Source organism: Garra rufa, chromosome 15 (assembly GCF_049309525.1).
Source record: "Garra rufa chromosome 15, GarRuf1.0, whole genome shotgun sequence".
Classification (NCBI taxonomy): domain Eukaryota; kingdom Metazoa; phylum Chordata; class Actinopteri; order Cypriniformes; family Cyprinidae; genus Garra; species Garra rufa.
Genome location: NC_133375.1, coordinates 20,560,980 through 20,574,813, shown reverse-complemented (window position 1 = coordinate 20,574,813; position 13,834 = coordinate 20,560,980). Strand labels below are relative to the sequence as shown.

The 13,834-nt window shown below is 35.1% G+C and overlaps 1 protein-coding gene across 1 annotated transcript in view; it reads right to left on the bottom strand.

Annotated features, from left to right (window-relative positions):
- slc20a2 (solute carrier family 20 member 2) overlaps nucleotides 1-8,175 on the bottom strand; it is a 66,988-nt gene extending 58,813 nt beyond the window's left edge. The window contains exon 1 of the mRNA XM_073818578.1: nucleotides 7,968-8,175. The gene's annotated coding sequence lies outside the window, so the exon portion shown is untranslated. The remainder of the gene's footprint in view (nucleotides 1-7,967) is intronic.
- Nucleotides 8,176-13,834: the final 5,659 nt, after the last annotated feature.

Here is a 13,834-nt window from a genome sequence, read left to right as displayed (position 1 = left end):
GTGTAGTGTATTCCAGCCCAAATAGATTCTTAGCAACAGACACCCTCATAATCACATGGTTTGGAGTGAAACAGTAACATAGCGTGTTGAATAAACAGTCGTTTTTAACATTTGAGTAGAAAAATTTCAAATGCTAATGGAAAAAAAAAATTAATCGAAGTGATGACGACACTGCTTTATTTTTATAGTCCACAAAAAAAGTCAATATATAATATGAGGAATGCGCAATACTAAAACCATTGTTAACGCATCGCATGCTGCGTTATTCTTATAATTAATGACACTGATATCGCAAATATGCAAATATAAATGTTAGGGCTGTCAAAGTGGCTAAAAAATTCAAATTTTGCACTTAAATATTATCAATATTCAAACTATATTTAAATTCAAAAGGCATAATTTCAGTTGGGGGGAAAAAAACTTTTGGCTTCTCTCCTAAGGACAAAAGAGGGCGCATCAAGCAAAATATTACTAATGCACATTTATTAAAGCAATAAAATAACATGACTATCTGTAAAAAAGTGCATAATGTTTATAAACCAAATATAATAAGTTGCTTAAACAATTATAAACAAAACAGAATCATGTATGCATAGTTTAATACAAAAAGACGAAAGGCAAATACACACAGTACTTTTTTCGTTGAAAAACATGAGATGCAGTGGGATGGGGAAAAAAACAGCATGAAGTATCGAGATATGTTTTTTAAAAGTTGAACTTAAATTAATTTTACATGGCTTGCTAGACATGTGGCTCTCTTGTGTGAGACTAGAATGCAATTGTGATAGATGTCCCTCTAGAAAATGCAGAAAATATGCATTCTGTGTAAACGGCTTGGTTTCCGTTTTAACGTAAACAAGATCTTCTCTTTCTTTTTCCACAATATTTTGAATGAACAATGCAGCAGCATCGCATCTAGTGGGTTTAACTGGATAGGCTACCAAGAACATGGATTTTTATTATAAACTTGATGAAAAAATAATAAAATTATATATATATATATATATATATATACATACATACATACATACATACATACACATACATATATATATATATATATATATATATATATATATATATATTTTTTTTTTAAAGCCCTAATGAACCTTAACCAGGGGTTTAAGAATGTACAGTGTAAAATATACCCAGAATTATTTCTAACCTCAAGTAAACAAGATAACTCAGGATTACATTAACCCAGGCTAAAATAACCCAGGGTTAACTATTTTTATTAAAATCACAAGTTGTGTTTGTTAACATTAGTTACTGCACTGTGAACTAACACGAACAAACAATGAATGACTGTTAACATTCTTATTAACCAATGTTAACAAAGATTAATAAACAGTATAATAAATGCATCGTTCATTGTTTGTTCATGCTGGTTAATACATTAACTGACGTTGATAAATTACACTTTATTGCAAAGTTTGGGGCGCGGGCATTAGTACATTTTATGGGTCTGGACTCTGGCATCTGATCTCATCCCCGCCCAGCTATTTTTGTAGCTGTACAAAACAACTTGAGATATATATATATATATATATACCATATTATTTATGTATTTTCTTAATTATGAGCACACTGATTTGTAGTGAAAACAGTTTTACTGTTTACTGCACATTGCTATTCTTTTCGTTATTTCCTTTTGGCGGCTAATGAACAGGAAGTCTATAGGCTTACATCCATGTTAAAGAATACGGTGGATAGGAAAAAATACTTCCAGATTCAAGGACACTGAAAAACTTGAAAGGACACTGTTGCGCACCTTGTTTTTAACATAAGCCTTTTGTCATTTGAATGCCCAAGATTTGAGATGTCATTTTCTTTTAGTTATTTTACCTGTAAAAAAGTCAGTTATGCTGCTTAATATTGCAGTTATTTGCTCTCATATTAGTTTCATTATTATAATCATAAACACACAACTATTTGAAAATCTGGAATCTGAGAGTGCAAAAAATATTAAGAAAATCGCCTTTCGCTATTGTCCAAAACATTTTCTTAGCAATAAATATTACTAATCAAAATGTATTTTTTATTTCCGGTAAGAATTAACAAAACATCCTCATGGAACATAATTTGTACTTAATATCCCAATGATTTTTGGCATTAAAAAAAAAATCAATAATTTTGACCCTTACGATGTATATTTGGCGATTGCTACAAATGCCCATGCCACTTAAAGGAGTAGTTCACTTTCAGAACAACAATTTACAGATAATTTACTCACCCCCTTGTGATCCAAGATGTTTATGTCTTTTTTTCTTCAGTCGTCAAGAAATTATGTTTTTTGAGATAAACATTTCTGGAAATTTCTCCATATAATGAACTTAAACGGTGCCCCAAATTTTGAACCTGCAAAATGCAGTTTAAATGCGGCTTCAAATGGCTGTAAACGATCCCAGCCGATGAAGAAGAGTCTTGTCTACCGAAACATTCAGTCATTTTCTTAGAAAAATATATTTTTTATAGGGCCGGGACTCGATTAAAAAATTTAATCTAATTAATTAGAGGCTTTGTAATTAATTAATCGAAATTAATCGCATTTTAATCGCATGTAAATATTTGACCTGAGAACAGTGAGAATTAAGAATTTTACATGGATTTTTAGTATACCATTGAATAATGACTGAATACATAAGCTTAAGCAACAAAATATTGCTTATTTTTGTTCAACCAAGTCCACCAGACCAGTACAATATTGCCATTAAATGTAGCAAGAGGCACGTTCTTTAACGAGTCTTTCATTCCAAGAACTCTGCTCTTGTGTTTGCTTAATTATGCATTTAAACGTTAATGACCAAACCTATCATTATAAAAGTTGCTGCACATGGAATATAATGCGGATAACATTTAAAAAATAGTTTTTATCAGGTTACACACTGATTATTTATCACTCAAACCCCTTTCTCTACCTGTCCGTTGGTCGCGTATATCCTCCATGTTTGTAGTTTTTTAACACTTTTTATGCGTGTTTGTAGTTCTAATCGAATCCTCGTTCACGGCGCAGTGTGTTGCGGGCAATATTAGCAGTTAAAAGTGTGCATTGATCGTTAAGTAGTAGACCATCCGGGAATCTTTGGAATACTTTTTAAACATACTACGATTTGGGACATACAATACTATTTAGGACGGACGTCTTTGGCTTGTCTGAATGCTAGTTTGTGCTCCAGTATAATCGGTCCGCCTAATCTCATCCAGTGAGAAACGTTCCGCGGTGCAAAACTTAGTGCGATTAAAATGCGTTAAAAAATTTTAACGCGTTATTTTTGTGTAATTAATTAATCTAAATTAACGCGTTAAAGTCCCGGCCCTAATTTTTTATATAACTTTTAAGCACTGAAACTCGTCTAGCACTAGGGCTAATGCGCGTTCACGTCTATACGTTCTACGTAATCACGTCGAAAGGTCACGCGTGACGTATGCGAAACCCAGTGTTTACTAGCTTGGAGACGAAGGACCGTTCCAGAGTTATTGCGTGTGGAATAGGGCTGCAACTAACGACTATTTTAATAGTCGACTAGTCACCGACTATTGAAACGATTAGTCGACTAATCGGATAATTATTCAATTTTTCTCAAATTTAGCATGAGATTGCTTTAATTATGTGGAAAATTATAGTAAACACAAGAAAGAAGGGGGTACTTCAATAAAAAATGCATATTTTGCTGCTGATAGGCCAATTCATACTAAAAGTAAATAAAAATGCCCTGTCTAAAACCAATTAGGCACAGTGCTCGGTCAGTACAGACATAAATGCATAAATTAAGAAACTCTATAATTTTTTTAATGGACAGGCACATTTGTTTTATAAGAAAAAATAAATTAAAATCAAGTAAACATTTTCTTCCTGTAAACCATCAGCAGCAATAAAACAGTAAACAAAAATGTATATCCAAAACAAAACGTATTGGCTTTCAAGTTATTTAAATCTTACCGAGGCCAGCCAAACTCCGTTTCATTCAACTGTCCGACGTGCTTTCTCTTTAAATGTTCGTGCATCACAGAGGTGCTGCCGTGATGCGCAAGGACTGCTTTACAAACCATGCAGGTAATATTTTAATTCGCCGTAGCAGGCTAAAATGCTCCCAAACTTTACCCCTTTTTCATACATACTCAGTCTGCAGTGCGTCTACAGTCCGTGTGCGTTACGTATGCGGTGCAGAAGAAGCACAGACTCGTTTTGCTTTCACACAGAACGCGTTTGCAGTCCGTACATTGTGAACGTTCTAATCCGTTAACATGGGTGTGGAAAAAAAAAACGCACTGCAGACGGAGTATGTGTGAAACGGGCGTGTTTTGGTACGCGCAGCTGCTGCGTTGGACGCCGCCATTTCTGTATGTTATCGCTCAGCATAGAAGCTGCGTATGTGCGACTCTCGGCAGAAAGATGCCTCACTCGGTTGTCTGGCGACAACATCGACAATGAAATTCATTGTCGACTATTTCTATTATCGATTTTTGTCGACAACGTCGACGAATCGTTGCAGCCCTAGTGTGGAATGACACAAATTTAATTTGGTCCAGTCGTGACAGCACTGAGATTCCTGCTCCGTTGGAAATGTGGGCATTTTCCACACTTGCACCACCATCTCGTCTCGTTTGAACGCAGTCTGCCCGAGGCTTGTGTCGCTGCCGCAGTATTCTCTCTCTGACTGAGTTCATCGTCTGTGTCATAGATATATATGTGACCCTGGACCACAAAACCAGTCATAAGGTTAAATTTTACAAAACTGAGATGTATACATCATATGAAAGCTCAATAAATAAGCTTTCTATTGATGTATGGTTTGTTAGGATAGGACGATATTTGGCCGAGATACAACTATTTGAAAATCTGGAATCTGAGGGTGCAAAAAAATCAAAATACTGAGAAAATCACCTTTAAAGTTCTCCAAATTGAGCTCTTGACAATGCATATTACTAATCAAAAAATACATTTTAATATATTTACAGTAGGAATTTTTCAAAAAATCTTCATGGAACATGATCTTTACTTAATTTCCTAATGATTTTTGGTATAAAAGAAAAATCAATAATTTAGACCCATACTATGTATTTTTGGCTATTGCTACAAATATACCCCAGCGACTTAAGACTGGTTTTGTGGTCCAGGGTCACATATACGTAGATGCCTCATTGGACAGCTCCAAGTAGAGGTCTGCATTCCCGCGGCTCTCCCGCGGGAACCGACCAGAATTCTAGCGACGCGGGAATAAATTTCCAAATAAAAGCGGTTGCGGTCGGTAACTCCAGTGTAATTTGAATGGGAGCGGGCGGTAACAATATCCCGTTCCCGACTTATTTTCTGAACAGCAAATCTGAGCTTTACTCATTTTTATCGAGCACCTGTCGGCTACAGCCTGCGCTGATAACTGTTATGCACTCGCTGCACTCATGGACCAGTGCTTTCTGCGTCATGCATTTTATTGGCAAGGTCTCATAGGCGCGGAAAGTGGGGGTACTGATGGTGTTTTCCGGTGGGCAACTGTTTATCAGCGTTACTCCAGAGCGCAAAGCCACGTTTGGAGTCAAAAATCTTCATAAAGTTATGCTGACTGATTTTTCGCAATCCGTGTGGTTGTTAACTCCTGACCCAAACCCGTCTTTTTTCCGCTTTGCCAAAACAACTTATACTACTACGGCAATTAAAACAGATCAGTTTTGTATGTAATGGAAAAGTGGTTATAATTTTGTTTCTTTTTTTAATAAGTTAATTTAGAAAAAAACGTTTGGAGCATTTTTTGTTCGTTAAACGTAAGTTTTTTGTTTCTTAAAGTAACGACCAAGCGGAGTTGACCTACTCTGTGTTTGAATTTGACTTCTCAAATCACGAATTGGCTACATATATAGATATAAATAATAATATGTAAATGTGCGCTATTTGGCGCATGCCTGTGCGGAGAGTGGAAGCTAAAACGCATTTAGGCTCAAGCGCGATCAGTTACATTTTTTTTTTCAGTGTAAACTATTTAACCGTTGTTTTTGTCAGACATGATAAATATATATAGAAAGCTTTAAATTAGTACTTAACGAAATAAAACAAATCGAAAACAAAAACTCTTTTTTATTATGTAGCAAATCCGTAAAGATGAATTTCTCTCTAAAGGTGCGTCCAATGAGGAGATGGATGAGGAGGATCGTTAAAAACTCAGAAAACACTAGTTTATAAATAAATAATTAAAATATCTCCTTACTATTTCACAGTCATGTTGATTATTTTTGCTGGTGCTTTGTGGCAAGCTTTAGCCTACTGCGTGCACTTTATCACCATTGAATGTATAAAATATAATTGTAGCCCGCGTTTGATCTATGACGGGCTGAAATGCAGGGCTGTAATACGTCTTAAAAGTGGAACATGGAAATATAATAGATGTACTGCGAAAAAAAAGTTTTATAAACTCGATATTGTTTCCTGATGGTTAAATGTGAGAAACGAGAACTAATTTTTTCTTCAGTCATAGAGAAATTATGTTTTTTGAGGAAAACATTTCAGGATTTCTCTCCATATAATGGACTTCTATGGTGCCGTCAAGTTTGAACTTCCAAAATGCAGCTTCAAATGGTTCAAAACGATCACAGCTGAGGAAAGAAGGGTCTTATCTAGCAAAACAATCGGTTATTTTCTAAAAAAAAAATGTACAATTTATATACGTTTTAACCTCAAATGCTTGTCTTGTCTAGCTCTGTGTGTACTCTGTGAAGGGATTAAAAAATATATAAATTGTACATGTTTTTAGAAAATAACCGATCGTTTCGCTAGATAAGACCCTTTTTCCTCGGCTGGGATCGTTTAGAGCCATATGAAGCTGCATTTAAACTGCATTTTGGAAGTTCAAACTTGGGGGCACCATAGAAGTCCACTATATGGAGAGCAATCCTGAAATGTTTTCCTCAAAAAACATATTTTCTTTACGACTGAAGAAAGAAAGACGTGAACATCTTGGATGACAAGGGGGCGAGTACATTGTACATTTTTGTTCTAAAAGTGAACTACTTTAACCCTGGTTTTATAGTCCAGGATCACATTTTTTTGTTTGTTTTTTACCAGCCGCTAATAAACAGGAAGTCTTGCACATTAAAAGAAAATACCTTCCTTCTGTGTTGCAAAATAAGACGGATAGTAACATCTAAGATCTCTTAGTCATATTACCGCTCAGTACAAATAAAAGTTTGTTATTTTTGCTGCATAGCAACGTTACTTTATGTCAGGGACTGTAACTTCCAGCAGTGGAATTTCCTTTATTTTTACAAAGTCCACGTTTTAATGAAAATATCTGTTCTTAAAATAGGTATTATCTGGTCTCACGTTCCTTACATGCTTAAATAATTTGTTGTTACTTGTAATTAATTACTCAAAGCGAGATCCGTCCCTGTCTGTGGTGGTAGTAGTACAGCTAGTATAGCTGTGATTACATGTGGCACTTCTGCTCGCGTGTTATTGCACAACTATAAACTGCATTTATGTGCTACATTTTGTCGTGAATCGTGTAAAAAGACTTTATAGTAAATATAACCGCTTCCACGCTACAAAATGCTACAACAGACAATCACGTGTATGTCTCAAATCACTGCAGCCTGCCCGCTGATGTGTCTCGACAGGCTCTTACCTGCCCAGTCCGACCTTTACCAAACATATCAATTCAAATTAAAGCAAATCAAAAAGCGCTGTCATACGCACAAAACGAACACCATGTTTAATACAAAGCGGTTATAGCATTAATACAAGTGGACTCGCACAAATCTGACGACCCTGAGAAAAATCACGTAATCCCTCCTTAACATACAATCACTTTAAAGACAATACCATCACGTTTTTAAGTCATATGTAGCTGCACAGTAAAGAGCGGGCCTTTTCCTATTCCAGAGCGCGTGCTTCTGAAAATATTCCCTGTCGCGTGAATCTAATCCATTGACGAATTATCGACGGCGTGACAGCGGTCAATGACACAGCTCTTACTCACCGAGAAGAGAATTCAGTCCTCCGGAGAGGCTTTAGCGTGCTTCAAGGATCAGTATAACAGCCCTCGGTTTAATGGAGCAAATTTCAGCGTGGAGATTCCTAAACGCTCCTTTCAGCTCTGGCGACCATGTTTGTCCTAACTGACTGACTGACTGACTGTTGCTGGTGTGCATCCGGGCGCTTGAGGGATCAGGGGGCAGGAGCTTTCCGTGTACGGAGAAAAAATGGGAAAGAACGAGTGGAGACAAACCCGTCGATGCAACGTCCTGTCCCCCTTCAGCTCATGTATCAGCCAGAAGGCAGCGAGTTTGAGCAAATGGGCTTTTGTTAGCTTTATTATGGCCTGTTTTATAGAAATGTATTGTGGTGGGTGCCACGAGGTCGTTGTTTTTCCTGAGGAAACCTTTAAGGAGCTAATGTTGTCGGGACCACCTGACGACAGATCGATTCTTATCCATAACGGAGATCGATAAGGATAAGAATAAATTAGGCATCGTTACGTTATTAGTAATATTGATATGTTTTGTGTCTAAGAAAGTGGGCAGGTAGTTGTCAGCATATACGTACTGTTACGTAACAGCATTCGCGCGTTCTCAACACATGCGCGCCACACGAGACTGGTGATGGGAGGTCCGACTCCTTTCACTGAATCGGTTCTTTTAATGAATCATTTTAAGAGACAAAATATGAAAACGAATCAGTTGTTATTTTATGTCCGGGCATGTTTTATTAAGGCATTTAGAACCTAAATTGCATTAGCTCAAATACTATATGTGACCCTGAACCACAAAACCAGTCAAAAGGGTAAATTATTTTTAATTTGACCCTTTTCCATCGATGTATGATTTGTTAGGATAAGTCAATATCTGGCCGAGATTCAACTATATTTGAAAATCTGGAATCTGAGGGTGCAAAAAAAAAAAAAAAAAAAAATCAAAATACTGAGTAAATCACCTTTGAAGTTGTCCAGATGTTTGGTAAATCTGAGACATGGGGAATAAAATATGTGAGTCTAATGTTCTTATGGATAAATAAAATATCACCCTTACCTTTTCATCACCCATTTGAATTCATAAACTCTAAAATCATTTTTCTGAATAAACATGCTTTATTTCTGTACAGCAGGGGTCCCCAAACTAAGGCCCGGGGGCCGAATGTGGCCCGCCCCCACATTTGGACCGGCCCTCTGAACAATGCCAGACACATATTTTGAAAATGAAAAATTAAAATTAAAATTTTAAATATGATTTACTTATATCTTGATAATAAAGGTTGGCTTTCAAACTAAAATTTGTTAATTAATTTTCGTTTAATTTAAGTTATTAGCATTCAACATAATGTGTCATCGCAATCGAACAGGTGATGCGCGAGCCAGCTAGATGACAAAATGACTCAATAGCATTTGAGGTGAAACTAGCACTGCTTGTGGGACAGGTGCAAAAGCAAGACTTCACTTATCTCCCAGTTACCCAAAGTTTTTCAGCTGAGAAACCAGTGGCCCAATTCCCAGGTTTCCCAAGTTTTGATATATTTACGGTAGGAAAATTACAAAATATCTTCATAGAACATGATCTTCACTTAGTATCCTAATGATTTGTGGCATAAAAGAAAGATCGATCATTTTGACCCATACAGTGGCTACAAATATACCCGTGCTACTTAAGATTTCGTGGTCCAGGGTCACATATTAATATAATTAATATATCACGTTCTATTCAATGTAATATTTTAAATGATTAATTTTCGTGAATGAGTCGTTCAGACCAGTATGATTCAAAAGATTCATTGAACAGAATCGACTGAATTTGTTTACGAATCGGACACTACACGAGACAGCATCAAGACGAGTTCACCGAGTTCATCCTAGACATTATATAGCAGAACATTAACATTTAGGAATAATTATTTCTATGTTCTGCACTACTGAATTATGTGACATTAAACATAATTAAGGGACGTTATTTCTTCAGTGCTGCTATAAGAGATCTTAGATTTTGATACAATATGAATTATAGGCTTATTCTAGATATAGTTTTCATTTAAATATTTAAATTTAAACTATTTTATGGCCTCATAGATGTATTGAATTTTTTCGTCCACATGCATACATTTAAGAACGCCAAAAACAAATATCGCAAACTTGGTAAACAGCGCCCTCTGCTGTTTCATACCCACAGCACATGCAAATATTGATTTAGCACGACGTCTCGGATGCTTGCCCAGAAAATCTGTTAAATTAAATAGAAAATACCTCAGTGAAGATTTCAAACTTCTCCATCTCGCTAATAACATCCCTGTTGAATCATATAGCAAACCGGTTGCTAAAAATTCAGTAATGAGGCAGAAAACAAGCTGTTCCTGAGAGGGCAAACAACTGTAGCGCTTCTTCAGGAAATACATATCTGAGTTTTACATTCGAGTCTACGCGAATTTATCTTACCCTTCTGGTAATAAATAGTGGAGTAAGGTAACACGATTTTTATACGTTGGGCTGTAGTAGAGGTTGTTTTTTTAACCACTAGATAGCGCTGGAGCTGCTTAAATAACAGGGAATCCCTGATATCAGAGAGCTGGACACTGCAGTGCCAGACAAATGTGCTAGACAGGGCTCATTAGAGCAAGGGAATGTCAATTAGTGTGATGAAATAAAGAGCGAATATTGACTTTTCCTCACAAGATTAACAATTGTGAAAACAAATTGTCAACAAATCAGGTAAGCAATGCAGATATATACAGTATTGCATATATTACAGTATATTACAGTATTCATGTTGCAAAAGCTGACAATCATTATTACCTTTCTGTCTTTCCATGAAAAAAGGTAAGTGTGGATACAAATAGGTGAGTCTGGATGTTCTTAATGATAAATGATTAAAATATCATCCTTCACCATTTGAATTTATAAACTCTAAAATCATTTTTCTGAGTAAACATGATTTATATCTGTAACCTGTGAAAATGTACACTACTAGTCAAAAGATTTTTTAATGTTTTTAAAGAAGTCTCTTCTGCTCACCAAGCCTGAATTTATTTGATCTAAAATACAGCAAAAACAGTACAATTTCGAAACTATTTTATTATTTAAAATAACTGTTTTCTATTTGAATATATTTTAAAATGCAACTTATTCCAGTGATCAAAGCTACATTTTCAACACCATTTCTCCAGGTGTCAGTGTCTTCAGCTGCTGTTCAAGAAACATTCCATATTATTATTATTATTTTAAGAGAAATTATAGCAATTAATACTTTTTTATTTAGCGTGGATGCTTTAAATTGATCAAAAGTGAGGATAAAGACATTTATAATGTTACAAAGGTTTATATTTTAGATTTCTATTTTCAAACTTTCTATCAAAAGTTAAAAAGTTTCATCAAAGAAACCTAAAAAATCTACTCAGCTGTTTTCAACATAATATAATTGTTTTTTGAGCAGCAAATCAGAATATTAAAATGATTTCTGAAGGATTATGTAACTGGAGTAATGATGCTAAAAATTCAGCTTTGAAATCACAGGAATAAATTACATTTTAAAATATATTCAAATAGAAAACAGTTATATTAAATGGTAAAATTATTTAACAATTTTGGCTGTTTTTGCTGTATTTTGGATCAAATAAAAGCAGGCTTGGTGAGCAGAAGAAACTTCTTTAAAAAAACACTAACTGTTCAAAAACTTTTGACTGGTAGTGTATTTTAAATGAGTAATTAATACATTTGTATTACATTTGTATTGTATTTTATGATATAAAATAAAAACCTTTTTTTATTTATTTTGTATTTCAGTTAATGTTTATTTCAGATAATTGCCAAGGCAGCAATTCTCAGTGCAATTTAATTTAACTTGACTAAAATGACTCAAACTAAAATAAATAAAACCTATATAGACATATTCATTAAAAAAAAAGATTAAACCTTTAAGTAAAATTAAAATGACATAGAAAATATAAAAATTAATTATTCAAATGATATTAATAAAAACTAGTATCTCGATAATAGAATACCGGTCATTATTACCTGAATATGAGCATATACACAGAATATATAGCCTAAATGTTAGGCCAAAATATACCAATAATTTAAGCCTTATTTCTTTTTCAGTGCCATTAAAACGTCTGAACATAATCAGGATGGCAAGCAATATCTACAACAACATATTCACAACATATTACTATGATATGTATTTTTGCTAAATCATTAACTAAAGAAGTGAGGATTGCACATATTAATACTGAACTTTATTTATATAAACAGTACAAAATATTGTTGATATATATGCATACTCACATACACAACAGTTTTGAACAGTAAGATTTGTAATGTTTTTTTTTAAGAATTCTCTTCTGCTCAACAAACCGGCATTTATTTAAATGGGCTATATGTAACTTTCTGAAATTTAAACTCGCGACTGACACCTGTGGCCAAAAAACGGAACTGCTCTTCCTTTCTGCTCGCTCTCGCAGCGCGCGCACGTACGTGCACACTTCACAAGTCATCCGCTGCAAAGATGTCAATATTATGTTTACGTAAGGGATAATGTACAGGCAGCCGGTAGTTATCGCAGAAATAAGCCCCGACAGTGTGATCAGGACCCGACGCGAAGCGGAGGGTCTTGTATCACACTGAAGGGGCTTATTTCTGCGATAACTACCGGCTGCCTGTACATTATCCCGCTTATTACACGGCTACTTGCCACATAAGGAAAAAAACTGGACATGAATATGAATTTGAAACCTTTTATTGGCATATTTGTTTTAAATTACAATTTTTATCCTTCCGCGAAACGATATAGTACCACGTGACTAACATTCAAACTATGTACGTTAGTAAGACAATTTAAATATATTTATGTCGAAATTTTCCATTGTTAATTGTGGTTGTCCAGTGTTTGTCACAAGATGGCGCCAAACGGTAATCTTTGTTGGCACGGAGGGATTTTAAACATACAAGTAGTAAGTTACCGGCTATGCGTTATTACTTTGGAGCGGTGATTATTTGAAAAGAACGAACCTGCAAATGTCTCAACTGACCAATCAGAATCAAGCATTCCAAAGAGCCGTGTAATAAAGAGGTAAGAACAGTCAAATACATATATTGTTTGAGAAACTAAGTTTGTTTGCAATATATATGACTAGCTGTGGTGGCAGAGTGATCTGAAACGTTTAACATGAACGCGCTTGACGTCACATCCGCAGACAGCCCGCGAAAAATCCGACCCGACAGAAAATAGGAAAAATAGGATACAGGCTTATAGGTGCACCCACTGTGAGCTGACAAGGTGTCAGTATGCTCATCAGGAGATGTTTGAGTCATAAATGGTCAAATAAAATGGCTATTGTTATGTTTATTTGGGGGAAAAATTTACATATAGCCTCTTTAATCCAAAGTACACCAAAAACATTACAATTTGAAAATATATGGTTTATATTTGGAATATATTTTCAAATGTAATTTGTTCCTGTGATCAAAGCTAAGTTTTTAGCATCATTACTCCATTCTTCATTGTCACATGATTTTTCAGAAATCATTCTAATTTGCTGATTTACTTTTCAAGAAAACATCATAAAAATAAGTTAAGAGAAAATAAAATAAATGAATTTGCCAGGTACAGTAAATAGTTTACAGCTTGTCAGAGAGTTCAACAACTTGAGACAATAGTGACTAAAGTCCACTTTTTTGGCAGTGTTTTTGGGTTTAACAAGCAACCCTCCGTTTAATGATATGCTTGGTCTGGCTCGACTATATTTAGCGACAATATTGCCAAAGTATCCAGGGACAACAACATTATAAAATTAGTTCTGCAAAATCATGGTAGCATGAGAAGCACTGAAATGTGATTCCTCAGCCCAGAGGGAACCCACATTATGTGA